General features: G+C 44.5%; 1 long non-coding RNA gene across 1 annotated transcript; it reads right to left on the bottom strand.

Annotated features, from left to right (window-relative positions):
- Nucleotides 1-11,168: 11,168 nt before the first annotated feature.
- On the bottom strand, nucleotides 11,169-13,439 carry LOC144118782 (uncharacterized). Its single transcript, XR_013312140.1, has 2 exons — nucleotides 13,290-13,439; nucleotides 11,169-12,836 (listed from the first exon to the last, which is right to left on the bottom strand). It is a non-coding gene; the product is annotated as an uncharacterized LOC144118782 (long non-coding RNA).
- Nucleotides 13,440-13,739: the final 300 nt, after the last annotated feature.

Raw genomic sequence — 13,739 nt, 5'->3', positions numbered from 1 at the left:
TTGAAGTATCAAGCTATGTTTGGCAAGGATAGAAATTATAGTTGCATAGTGTTAGCACTCTTTAAGTAATGCTATCATAGTCGAAGTGAAAAATACCCTCATAGCAACACAGGGTAATGTAGCAAGGTCAGCTGAACTGACATACAATGAAGCTAAACTATTGTCTCCCAATGTTCGTTCTAATCATGTTACCCTGCACCCGTAAATGTCTGTCATAAGAATAACTCAGCTTATCTATAGCTGTCAATATGTGGCCTTTTCTTGTTGCAGGCACCAGAGACTTTTATGACTGATAACAGTGCTGCTGAGAAAGCAGCAATTCTTGAACATTGGCCAGAAGCCAGGCAGCTGCTATGCCACTTTCATGTAGCGCAGGCTGAGTGGCGGTGGCTGACGCTTGCCAAGCATGGTGTCAGCCCAAGTGAAAGGAAGTCACTGATGGCCATTTTTCAAAAGGTATGGAATTTATTCATTATCAGCGATATAAAAATATGAATGCATGCAGTAACCGCAATGAGCGACCGATTCAGAAGAAAGAGTTTTGATATTTTATGGGTGTTTAATCACCCAAAGCGACTCAGGCTATGAGAGACGCCGTAGTGAAGGTCTCCGGATAATGTCGGCCTCATGGGGCTCTACATGCACTGACATCGCACAGCACACAGGCCTCTAGCATCTCGCTTCCATCAAAATGAGACCTATGTGGTTGGGATTGAACCCGCGTCTTTCGGGTCAGCAGCCAAGCGCCATAAGCACTGAGCCACTGCGGTGGAAAGGCCAGGTATTGTGCTGTTGATACTATGTCACAAGACAATGTCTCACAAGTCATAGATTGTGTGCGTTCTGTGCAGGCCTATGGTATTTGGTTGAAGAATTGGTGCTACTATAGCATGTCTGGTACATGATGATGCAGCCAAGGCACCGACCACTCGTGTTTCAGTTTGTAGGCACCATACACACATAAGTAATTGTAAAAAGTACAGCCTAGAATAGGAGAGTTTTCACCTCAATTCATCATCACAAAGATTGTGGGACTACTTATACAGCCCAGTAGGGGCAGCACAGGTGTCAGCGACAAGCATGCATAACAAGGAACCATTTGCGACTGTGGAATGAGACAATACTGTTCAGATAAAGAGCTGTACACAACCTCGTGATCATGGACAAGGTTATACAGTCGAGCCGACTTATAATAAACTTGACGGTCACACGGATTAAGTTCGTTGTATCTAAAGTTTGTAGTCACTGGACTTGCCCTATTACAGCCGAAAAATGGTCAGGGAAAAGTGGCAGTTATTTGTTCAAAAGGTCGGCTGTGTGTGCCTGTTTCTTCAAAGCGGACCCTATCAAACTGCTTTCCAAGCTCTCTAGAATGATCATGTGCTCCTGGAGTTTCAGGGACATAATAATACCGTCGTGAATGAGGTGTTCATGGCAACCAGTGAAAGTCGCTATCCTCGCCTTCAATCGTCAACAAAGTTGTCAGGGTGCAAAGCTACTGCAGCACAAGTGCACTCATAACGTACAGTATGCATGACCCTTCTGTAAAGCTCTCAAGTAATGCATAGAGTTCCAAATAAAGCTATACCTTGCCGTGACTATTAGGCCCTTGAACAACCTTTCCACAGGAATAGTCGAATAGGCCTATAAACCAGGTGGGAAATAGCCCTTTGCCAAAAAACAATGGCTACTACATGATTTCAGATTTCAGTGATTGGTGCACACTCTTCGAGCGCTCTAAACATGCGTTACACAGGAGATCTGCTGTTTACGAGTTTCTTGGACACGGCAGTCGCACAGAGGGCAGAGATTAGATTGGACAGGTGACGAATCACGTGACCAGGTGGGCCTGCAAAGCATACCTCGTGACTGGCTTTCAAGCTTTTCAAATTCCTGCCATTGGCTGAGTACCGGCCGTGTGCAGCAGTTCACTTCCAACGCTGCACCTGTCTATGCTAGTGCTTACCGTGCTTCTGCTTCCACTTTAGACGCTTTACCTGGCTGGCGCACACGCAAGCGCCACCTGACCTTGTAGCCTATTGGAGCAAACCTGGCCAGCAGTTAAAGCTTCAAATCCACTTTATTTATTTCAGGGGAGGGGGTACCTACATTTTTTTTTACGGGGATCACAGTAGCTAGGAGACTGTGGGAGTGAGCTTACAGCGCTTCCTCATTAGTTGTAACAGAATGATATAGCCAAGGTTGTTCGGTTTATGTGAGATGCAATGTCATAGCCCTGATACATTTTACTGGTGGTAGCTCCACCTCTTTTTTAATAAAAGCAAATTTGGAAAAGGGAGCCTTGAAATCATTCAGTAGGCCGATTAAGGGGACGTCTCCAGGTGCTGCAAGATGGTACAGTAGCAGATGGAATTAACTCCTTTGTCGTTCTGGTGTCCATTTTTCGTGCACAATGCCATGGATGCCAAGGATAGCCCTGAACATGCACCCGACTTTACACTTGTCTCACCATTCATCACAAGTGCAGGCTCTTCCCTGGGAGGATGGTTGCTTTCTTTCAGAGTCATAATTGTAACACCAGGTAGCTGCAACAGTTACCTGGAACAAAATGTTTGCACATTTACGACAATCCTATGTAGCTCCATGCAGGTGTCAATGCACTCCTCGTTCCGAAGAGTGGTCAGGATCTCAACCACAAATACGACAATAAAAAGAGGCACAACAAGAGTTAAATCTGCTGCCGTGTCTGTAACCAATTCAAGAAGTTTAATTTTGGTAACAGCATTTCATACAGACCTTGCAAACCTGCGTGAATGCTTGCTTAATCACTGCCAAGGCCTTCATGAAACTTTTCCCTATGTGCACCCAAAATTAACGCACCTTCTCATTCTTCCAGGGATCTGTAGACCGAATTGACAAACTTAGCATGTGTATAAATTGTTGTAGCAACTTTGTTCTAGCTCATTATTAAGTGAGGATTTTTACAATGCCGTTGAAGCTATACTAGTGTTCCCACCTGCTGCTGCACTTCAATGCAGCAGATGCTCTTGAGATGGCAGCACCAGTGCTAAAAATTTTGGACACTGACTAATTCAAAGCTAAGCTCTCAGACTACATGTAAATGTTTGGAATGTACTTCATATAACGTTTTTCAGAATTGAAATATTTAGTTTTTTTATATATTGCACTAGTGTTTAAATGCTTCTGCTTGGAGCTATTTCTTTTTTTGCTGGAAACCTTGCAGATCATGTACGCTGATAGCAAAGACACATTGGAGGTCACCAAGCAAGACCTTTACTCCCAACAGCACAAGGGCTTAATCACCCACGTGGACACTCTACTGGAGAGAGAAGAATGGGTGCTTCTCTTCCGACTGTCAGCGAAGACACGAGGCCACAACACAAATAATTATTCAGAGGCCTCGATTAGGGTCCTAAAAGACATAATCTTGCACAGGACAAAAGCGTTTAATGTTGTGGCCCTAGCTGAATTCCTCTCTGTTGTGTGGGAGCAATCTTTTTTCCACAGAATACTAGACCATGCACACTCACGTATGACTGGGCACATGCTCCTCTATGAGAGGCTTTTAAAGAAGCTGCCAAAAGACATCGAAAAAACATTAGGTGCAACGGAGATGGGCATTATGTCGTCCCGAGTGGCAGCAGTCCAGATAGCAAGCTTTACACTGTGTACTCTGACATCGGTTTGTGCACCTGCCGCTCTGGTCAGCAGGGCGCATTTTGTAAACACCAGGCACTCGTCCACAAAGTGTTTGGTGGGACCTTCCCAAATGCACCTCTGCTGACTACAGAAGCTCGCTACAACCTTGGAAAGCTTGCGCTCGGAGACAATTGTCCTGGCATTGATTTCTTTAAAGGCCTCCACGAGACACAAGTGCTGCAAAATGCTGCGTGCAGCAAGGCTCCTACTGATGCTCTAGACTGTTGGGACACTCCCTCCGCTTCAACAGCTCCAACGACCCAGCACAGTCCTCCAGAAAGTAGGGAAACTTCCACTGCTCAACTAATGAACCAGGTAAGTTGTGGTGCTATACATTAGCAAGATGAATTACAGCAACTCTATGTTGGCTGCAGTCATTATAAACCATAGTCATTATAAACAATAGTCAGTGACAATAGGCACCCTATGATGAATAAGGCCCATTATTTTCTATGGTGGAGAATCTAAAATGCTGCGAATTCATAAAGAAAAATATGCAACATTTTGCAGAAACCATAACGCACATAAAAAAATACATGCCTATTTCTGAGACACAGCGCATACTCCAAATGTACCTTCAGTAAAGCAGCATGTGCTAGTTGCAGTTCAGCATCTGGTAATACTTGGTATTCCCTTCACTTGAAGGAAGGTGCTGATAAGACAATGCCTCCCAGTGCCACGATGCACAATCCTGCACCTGCTGCCTTGGCCATGCATGCAAGCCGGACAAAGCCATATATTAGTCTGGCATCGGACTGTCACTCATTCATTCCTGGACAGCCTGGTACCATAAAAGATAAAAACCCATGATTGGATGCTGAGCGTTACTCAAAACTAGAAACTTCGTCACTACCATTAATGCTCCTTTCAAAATATGACAGTATCGTGGCTTTTCCTCTGAAAGAATGTGAACGCACTGTTACTGCAGCCGCCAAGCTCAAGACGTTCACTTGCTTATGTAGATCGAGAGGTTAAGCATACAAAGGCATCAACAAAACTGTGCAACAATATGCTGGCTTTTATGAGAATTCAAAACAAACCAGTCCCATTTTTATTACTCTCACACTCTGATTGGTATCTGTAATAACAAAAAACGAAATTATCGTTCCTAACAAGAATTCTGCAGAAATGCTTAATTATGCAATTTTCCCGCAAAAGCAAGACCTCATAATGGTTCATGCATATTTTAGACCATGGAGGAAGTAAGTTTAAATATAGATGAGAGCAGAGGAGCCGCCCCATGATCAGACAATTCCCTCCCCCATATGCATGACGCATCATTCTCCTCTCATTCCTCTCTTAGACACAGTAGCAGCGCAAAACACACACACAAAAGAAGAACTAGACACCGAGAGACACGCACAGACGCTGCGTGTCTAGTTCTTCTTTTGTGTTTTTTGCGCTGCTACTGTGCCTAAGACAAGTAACCAACACGCTCAAGAGCTCGTTTTACTGAATCATGCCTCTCTGTTGCCCACAGCAGCAACAGCCTGCACATGCCGACTGGCATGCTGCCTCTTAGCAACCATGATTCTGAAGCGTAAAGTAGGCTTATGAATAATATGTTAGTTCTGCCACTTTTTTCACAATACGTCTGGGATACATGGTGCTTCTCCTCACTTTTCCTTCTTACATTTTAGCCATATATGCATCAAAGAACTTGGCTCATTTTCAATGGGAGGAAGTTTAACGAAGCCTGCCGTGCTGTACCTTTGAGGAGCATCAGGTTCATAGAGCTCAGTTTTCTCTTCGCATAGAACAGATTAAGACAAGCAGCCCATCGGTAGGCCAACGGCAGCATTTAAGCAAAGAATTGTTTTTTTGTGTGTGTTTGCTTTAGGAACTGGCGGAGGACCCTTTTGAAGCCCTCATAGAGGCCTTTCAACACCTGACGGCTGAAGTTGGAAATGACCCGACATGCATGAAGCATACAGCCAGACTGGCAAAAAAACTAAAAGCCTTCCAAGCAAGCAAAGCTTTGTCACGGCAATGATAAACATGTCAGCTGCAGTCTGCATGGTTTCAAGGTGCCGAGGCAAGATAAGTGTGCAGCCAACAAGCATCTCAAGGAGACGACCTGGCCTGAACAAAGGTTTAAAACGTGTCCCCCCAGGCAGGCCGTCAAAGAAGGCCAAGCGCAGTCACTCGCTGTGCCGCAGTGTGGAGGACAACGTCCCAGCTGCAAAGTGACTGTGGACTGCTGCATCAGTGTTAGTGTGCTTGCGAGTGCAAATGGCAGAATCATGCAGTGCCAACAAAAGGTCACTCACCTTGAAACAATCATTCACAGTGTGGGCAAACCGGCCAGCCCAGACTGCCCACTGATGTAATAAATAGGGGTAGGGGACATGCGCGGGTTGATATGTCACCCTAATCGGTTTGCAAGCTACTGCGAGTAGTGATTTTTTAAAATGATTTCTAAATTGTAGGGTCCACGCAGAGCTTTCAAATTTGACTCGAATACCCGCAAAGACCACCTCTGCAGATCTGCTGCACAAGAATATGTCCGTTGAAATCATTTCAGGGTCCCTCTAAGCACCACCCCGCTGGTCCCCCAAAGAGATCAGTTGTTGGCTCATCCCCTCCCCATTGAGAAAACTGCATATGCAGTATGCACAAGACATGAAAGCTAACACGACAAGTCACAAGAAAAGCAAACATGCCTTGCGCAATTGGAGAGTAGCCCTCCCATCAAGTAGCACGTGACTGCGCCTCATGTACAGCAAGTCGCTGGCTTACATCTATGCTTTTAGGGCAATGAGCCATCAATTACGCCTGTGCAGAACATCAATGACTATAGACACCATATCCTGGTTGCATGTTTTCTTCTTTGTAATAATACATAAGACAATAATATACATGAATCGCCATGTGGTATTTGCGTACAGCTGCTGATTAATTTACAATCCTATTTTTGCTTTCACACTATTTCATTTTCAGCTTCAAAAGGTGATCAATGACTGTGATGTCAAAGTTCAGTATTCGGTCGTTGCACTTTCTACAGGAGGTGCAGCGGCAGTATGGCATGGCGGACGAGGCAGTGATAGTGCTGCTGCTAAAGAGTACATCTGAACAGGGAATACCTTTTGTGAGAAATTTAGCGGATAGATAAGCAGCTGTAAATCAGTATCACAAGTAATAAACTACTTAAAGGTCAGTTGGTCAACATTATAGGCTTGAGCTAAATTGCCGTAGAGATGTGTATCAAATCGCTTTTCTTTGATTTTTTGCGGCGTGTTCCCAAGGAGCACTGAATTTTATTTGGAGCATGCTGGCGTTATACCAGGCACAGCAACTGCTAGTCTATCAGCAGCGTATGTTGGTCAAGCAAGTGGTAATAGAGGAGGCAATATATCTTATTGTTCCGAACGGCTGCTGAAGAATATTTCAAGTTTCTTGGGGCAGAATATTAACAATCATAATATTGCTTTTTTGACTAGTAACAGATATGTATGGCACCTTATGATCGAGTGACCCCATGCCAGTTCTCAAAACCACATTAGTAGGTTATGCAGGCATTTTGCTCATTCCTTGTAAGGAATGAAAATGTAAATGTAAAATTATTGCCATTCACTTTACATTTTTGTAATTGCGATGGAAACAAAGAGATGGGTTTTTGTTTGAGATGAGAATGAACTGCAAGTGTAAAACATCCGTACCAAACAACTGCGACCCGATAAGGTTGCCGTGAAACGCATGAAACTGAAGGAATAAGCTTCTTTTTTTTTCTGGCAATGTCGGTCACAAGAAATTACCACTGTTTCTTCCACAGGTGCATACTTTTAAAGCAGTGCACTGCCTTTGTGTAGTCGTGGTTGCCTAAAATTGATTCCCTGTGAATTGGAGTTGCTATGAAGGATGTAATGAACAAAATTGTCGACAGGAAAGCACTGAGAGGCAGCAGGCCTTCAAAAGCCGTGTTTGTATGCACCATGGAGACCGATCACCTGCTCGCTTTTGAAGCCAAAGCTACGACAGCATGAAAAGAAAACTGACTAGTAATTTTTAGCACATTCACAGTAGCAAGCAACGGCGCCATTCCGTACGCTTGTGCCCAGTGTCGCTGAATCATTGTGAACAAAGCTCCTGTATGGGAGCCGAACATCTCAAGCTCTTAATTAATTCATTTAAGGCCAGTGCTTGCATTCTTTCGTTTCCATCCCATCCGCGACCAAACGATTGTCACAGCTAGTGCTCTTCGAGTCACATTTTTGCTGTGCTGTGGGCACACAGTATGCAATGTAAGCCTGTTCTGGTTGTTTATACCCAATTTATAATCCTGTATGCTACTTGACATTTCTGCCTTTCAGTAAACAAGTCAAAATGAGGCCTATTGCATATGCCCCTTCCTATTGTTTTTCTAACACTGGCACACTACACGTTCGACGAAATAAATGTTAGTGTACCAGCCTTACTTCAAGCAAGTTAACACGCACTGGATTCTCATGAATTGCTCATTCCTCGCGAACATTACTGACATTTCGTAACGAAACTATAAAGTGTACTGATAGCAAAAACCTTTCTTGTTAAAGGGCATATGGGGTACTCATACAAGCTGTCATCTAAAAAGCTGTAGCTATCCCATCTTTCAGTACAAGCACAAGTTATAGTAAACGCACAAAACTGCAATATTTGAGCAATGCGAGCTCAAAAAAAAGTTTGGCTCATAACAGCATGAACAGCGGGTGACAAATGCCATAACAGGAGGACTGTCATCTCCAGATGTGAGTTGCAGGTAGTGTAGGGTCTGCTAAGGGGCGTGTTCAGAGTTCACTTAAGAGCTAAGAAGTTACATTATATTTCAATTCCTTATAGGCAACCTGTGATGAAGTCTGCTGCGTCGATTGCGCTGCTGCAACACAGCCTAGCAAGAGAGCATGCATTTTATAGTTGCAACCACGGTGCTTTTCCATGCCACCTGGCTACTGTTATAGGCATAAGCATGTGCGCTCTGTCGAAGCCGCATGTGATGTGTGTCAGCTAAGTGGGGTACGATGGGGGCACCTAGGCAAGGGATGTTATCAGCCAAATGTACACATTCATAATCATTCCTAATGTGGTGTTGCATTTGTCACTGCCAAAGCAGCTGACAGCAGCATTTTTGAGACGCACATTTGAACAATATATTTTTTTTTCACAAGAGGCATTATCTTACAAGGAAGGCCTGAAAACTCGTCTGCCACCAAGAACAATTGTTTGAAAAAAAAACGCACATTGGTGACACGGGCGTGACCAAATTCTACAAGGTGCCAACTGCACCTGTGAAGTGAAAAAGAACCACCGTGCGTTGCTTGTGTCTGTCGATAACGTGAACTGCACTAGCACAGCAGAAGCTGGAGGTTTGTTTTCAACCTGTGAAGCTCAAGGAGGTGAGATGCGAATGTGCAGAGCGACCATGTGAAACAGGCAGATTGCAGTGCTGCCTGGGCACTGCAGGCTGCCTATGAACACAACATTGACAAATGTTTAATCCTGGATGCACCCATTTCAAGTGTTTGTCAATGCACCTTGCAACTCTCAAGTCAGTTCTGAAAGAACTATTGAAGTCGCTTAACTTTCTGTTTTCATAAAGCAGCTAAAAGTTTTAGAATATTTATGGTATAGGTATTTGAAAGGATTCCTGAGCAATATTAATTAAAAGTAGGATTCGATTTTTACGCACCAAAACAGCATCACATAGTGCTTCACAGTTTCAAGCTTTGTGCTCAGCACTGTAATACACTACATCGTAGTGGTGCGAGTAGCTTCGTTATACAGTCATTGCTATATGGGCATCAAGTTAAGTACTCTCCTTTTACTACTTTTGCTCTTCTATGTTCACCTTCTCTGGCATGAGTTCCTTGCCATGTTAATTTCAATCATCTCATTGAATGAAACTTCAACATGAATGGGCCTCTGTGGTAATGCAGCAGCAAAGCCATTCCGTTGGACAAACCAGGTTACAGGTTTAATTTAACAGTACATCTTCCTGGGCTTACAAACTAAACATTTTGACAGATTTGCCTGTCTGGGAGGCAGTTAACAAAAAAAAGTCGCCATTGACCGCCTCACCACAGTGCGACAACGTGACTAACATCCTTAACCGCCCTCCCTCCTCCCCCACGCCTTTCACATCACAGCTTTCGTTCCTTTGATCCCCTCCATACTTAAAAGACGCTAGCTACTGCCCTCAGTCGGCCCTGATGAAGGAGCCGAGCCGGCTTCGAAACGTTGGGTTAAAATTAAAGTATTTGGTTGGAGATGTGCAGTTTATTAGTCTTCTGGGGCTAGTTAGTGGAGCATTGCCTAACAAAAGGCAAAAACAGCACTGAATTTAACACACCCCACAGAAAGACGGACAGGACGGGCGTTGGCTCCAACTTTGTTTACTGAAGGCCACATGCAGCATATATATAGCCCGAAGAAGGTGAACGCATGCACATTTCCCGGCATATGGCAAAAAAAATCATAAACACCACACAGACTGAAACTACTCATTATTGGGTAGTTTTAAACAATCTATGTTCACTTGCTCGCAGGGAGATAGAAGTGCTACTTACGCACTTGTCACCTCTCTCTTTGATAAAGAAGGCTTCAGCCAGTTCGTGAGCTAATCTATCTTTACTTCCAGCTAGAATTGATCTCCCCAAATTGTGGTTCAGTTTTTCCCATTTTTATCAATGCAAGAGTGGCAATAGACAGGTAGGTTTTCGAAAAAATATGATGCGTTCCCTAACGACCTGTTGTGTTCCCCAGCACGCTCGTTTACGCAGCGTCCAGTCTGGCCGACGTACACCTTGCCACATATAAGGAGGATCTCGTAGACTACTCCTGTGGCACACCTTATGTAGGGCTTCGAGTGTTTTTTTCCACAGCTGAATGTTTCTTTAGCACCGCTGCTAACCTTGAGGCACATCTTGACCAATTTGCAGGGGGCGGAGAAGACCATTGGAACTAAGTACGTGTTGCCAACTCATTTTAGAATGTGGGACACTTTGTGAATATATGGTATCACCACTGGTTTGGCTTTGCCGAAATCTTTCCGGCATTGCCTCTTTGCCCTACTCTTAAGTTTCTGCAGCAGTGCCTCGGTCATGGCAGCCAAGGCGTGGTTAGGAAACCCTGCTTTATACGCAGTCTATTTACCTCACCCTGGAAGCTTGCCCACATCATGTGAGAGCACGACTTGAGGAGTGCTGACTCCATGGAAAGGGTAGCAATAGCCCACTTAACAGTTTTTGACTGGGCCGAATCAAACGGTAAAAAATCCTTCTTGGCCCTAGAAAGGTAGCGGCAGTGTTTTCTGGCGCTACCCTCTCGATATCCCTGCTCTCTGTTTTTCTGCAAATCTTCCAATCTTCTTCCCTATTTCCTTTATTATCTTCTTCACTATTTCCTTTATTTCCGCTGGCCACAGCTCAGCCAGAACTTAACATAGTAGATAGAAATTGTTGCTGCAGTCATAGATATTTTGCTTCTGCTTTGTTTTTTAATAAAACCACAGCAACGACAAGAGACTTGACTTTATTTTCTTCAGACTCCATTTTAGCGTGTTACACGAGGGACTGGTATTGACAAGATACAGGACGTTGCAGCAGTCACCAAGTTTGATGGGTAGAATATAGCAGCAGTATGGTACGGCTATGGTAGTGGTATGAATTTTTCTTGCAGACTCAGTACGAAAATGCCAGTCTGCAGATAATTTTAAAGCACATCGAACAACAATAGGTGAAAACATTGAGAGCAACATAATCTACATTTACTCACTAAACATGCTGAAAGTAGTTCACTCCAAAAAATGCAGCACAGTTGTTATTAGAAGATATCATGCGTAATACAGCAACAGCCCCAACACTCGACATGCAATAAAATTTTGCTCGGTCCGGAGCCATGTCAGCATATGCAGTAACAAAAGAGCTGACGGGAGTGCTTTATGAGCATACGAGAAACTAGGAAAAGTAAATATTCCACATACATTGCTTAAAGCTGGTGGATAGTAAGCTAGAAAAGAAAAAGTAGACCACCTCATATAATGCTATCAACAATAAGCTACACCTGGTAAAGCAGATTCTCAGCGAATCAAAGTTGTGTCGGCACTAAAGAATGCTTTATTAAGCTTGTCTTAAGCCACCTTCACACCGGACATATGCACGTTACGCATAACTTCAGGCCACCGTGGTGGCGCAGTGGCTATGGTGCTCGGTTGCTGACCCGAAAGACACAGGTTCCATACTGGCCGCATAGGTCACATTTCGATGGAAGTGAAATGCTAGAAGTCGTTGCAGAGTGTGACGTTAGTGTATGTTAAAGAACCCCAGGTGCTTGAAATATCTGGAGTCCTTCACTACGCCGGCCCTCATACCCTGAGTCGCTGTGGGACTTTAAACCACAAACCACATAACTTCATGCTTATGAAACAAGGAAAGCCTGTTTGTGAATGAAGTTGCAAAAATGGTCATGGTAAAACATATTCATGCAGAAAGCTCCAGGGACTAAGAATGTCTCATTTCCTGCTTTGCACTGGTATTTTTCACCCCATAATTTCAATATATGCCTGTATTGCCCACATACAATCATAATGTATGTGTCTGTTAAGATATTTTTAATTTAAGAAACATACTCAGTGTGTGTGTGTTGTATGTGTGAAGTGATGTGCGTACGTGAATAAGCAGCTCTTGTCAGAGCTACCTGTAAATGAGAGGAGTATGGGCTGAAAGCAGTTCGCTTTTGAACTGCAAGCTGAATATTTGGGAAGTTTTTCTTGCAGCTTTTTTAGTACACTAACAATGGTGCTGCAGCATTTTTGTTGCCACACATTACAGATGTTAGTTTGCAGTACTCTTTGTTGGGTTTAAAAGATTGCCAGAAAGTCGCCACAACCTTGTGGTATCCTCCTCCACAGCGAGTCTGTTCTCATGTGTGTGTGCAGGCTTCAGGTGGTGAGGACAGTGCTTTCACTTCACTCCTGTGTGCAGGGCATCAGCACTTTAAACTGGGCAACTGTACTCGTGCTCGGTGCCTCCCTTGACTGCACAAAGAGAATGAGGCTAAGCAAAGGAAAGTCATTCTTTTTGATGCATTTGTTCATCTTCTTGCCTCAACTTGCACTTAGTGCTGGGTCAGCTCGCCACCTTGTTCGAATCAGCAAGGTGACATCGCTTTCACAGCACTGCAACCTGCCAGAGAGAAGCAAAAGAAAAAATTTATACCTCAAGGTCGGTATGATGTCTACGAAAATGTGAAATCTGCTAGCTTCGCTCGGCAGCTGCGTTCGATCTCGCTGGGCTGTAAATGCACCGCATGCGAGCAAGCGCCGCAGGACCGCATGATCACAATCGAGACGGAGCTCCAGAAGATCTAACCTTCAGCAGTCTCCTTTAAGCTCACCGTTGACACAGCCTGTCCCAGCCAAGCATGGATGCCAGCGCCGGGACAGTAGCGCCAGTAGAGCAAGAAGAACATTTACGATATTTGCGGGCATATGTTTGGGATGGGGACGGAAAAATATGGTCGTAAGAGAAGACAGGGTCAGCCTGCGTATCACCAAAAATAAAGTAAACGCACTGCACACCAATGAGTACGACAGGATCGCGCGACAACTATCGAGACAGAGTTTCGGCATAGCTCACCTTCGGTTTTCTTTTTTTTCAACCTGTACACCGCTCGTGCTGGTTTTGGGGCTGTGCCTTAGCGCGATACTCAGTCCTATGCACATTGCTTCCCGATGACACTATCGAAACCAGTCAGCCCGCCAGCTGCCCCGTCGGCCGACGTGAAGATGGCGCGACGAACGCAGACGATGTAAAAAGTGGATTGCTGTTGAGAAGTTTTAATGCAGCAGACCATTTTATTAGCAGTGCATTTCAGTTTATGCAATATGTGGTATGCTCGAACAAACGTAAGCGGCGTAATCGTTTTGTTTTGCTTGTGTTTTTGTGTTTAGTGACGTCACCGGAACTTCCGCTGCTGCACCTTCGGGCCTTTGGAAACACGCCTGCCCCGCAGCGGTGGCTCAGTGGTTAGGGCGCTCGACTACTGATCCGGAGTTCCCGGGTTCGAACCCGACCGCGGCGGCTGCG

This window comes from Amblyomma americanum, chromosome 2 (genome assembly GCF_052857255.1).
Source record: "Amblyomma americanum isolate KBUSLIRL-KWMA chromosome 2, ASM5285725v1, whole genome shotgun sequence".
Lineage (NCBI taxonomy): Eukaryota > Metazoa > Arthropoda > Arachnida > Ixodida > Ixodidae > Amblyomma > Amblyomma americanum.
The sequence above is the reverse complement of the archived record's forward strand: the minus strand, read 5'-3'. Positions and strand labels throughout refer to the sequence as shown.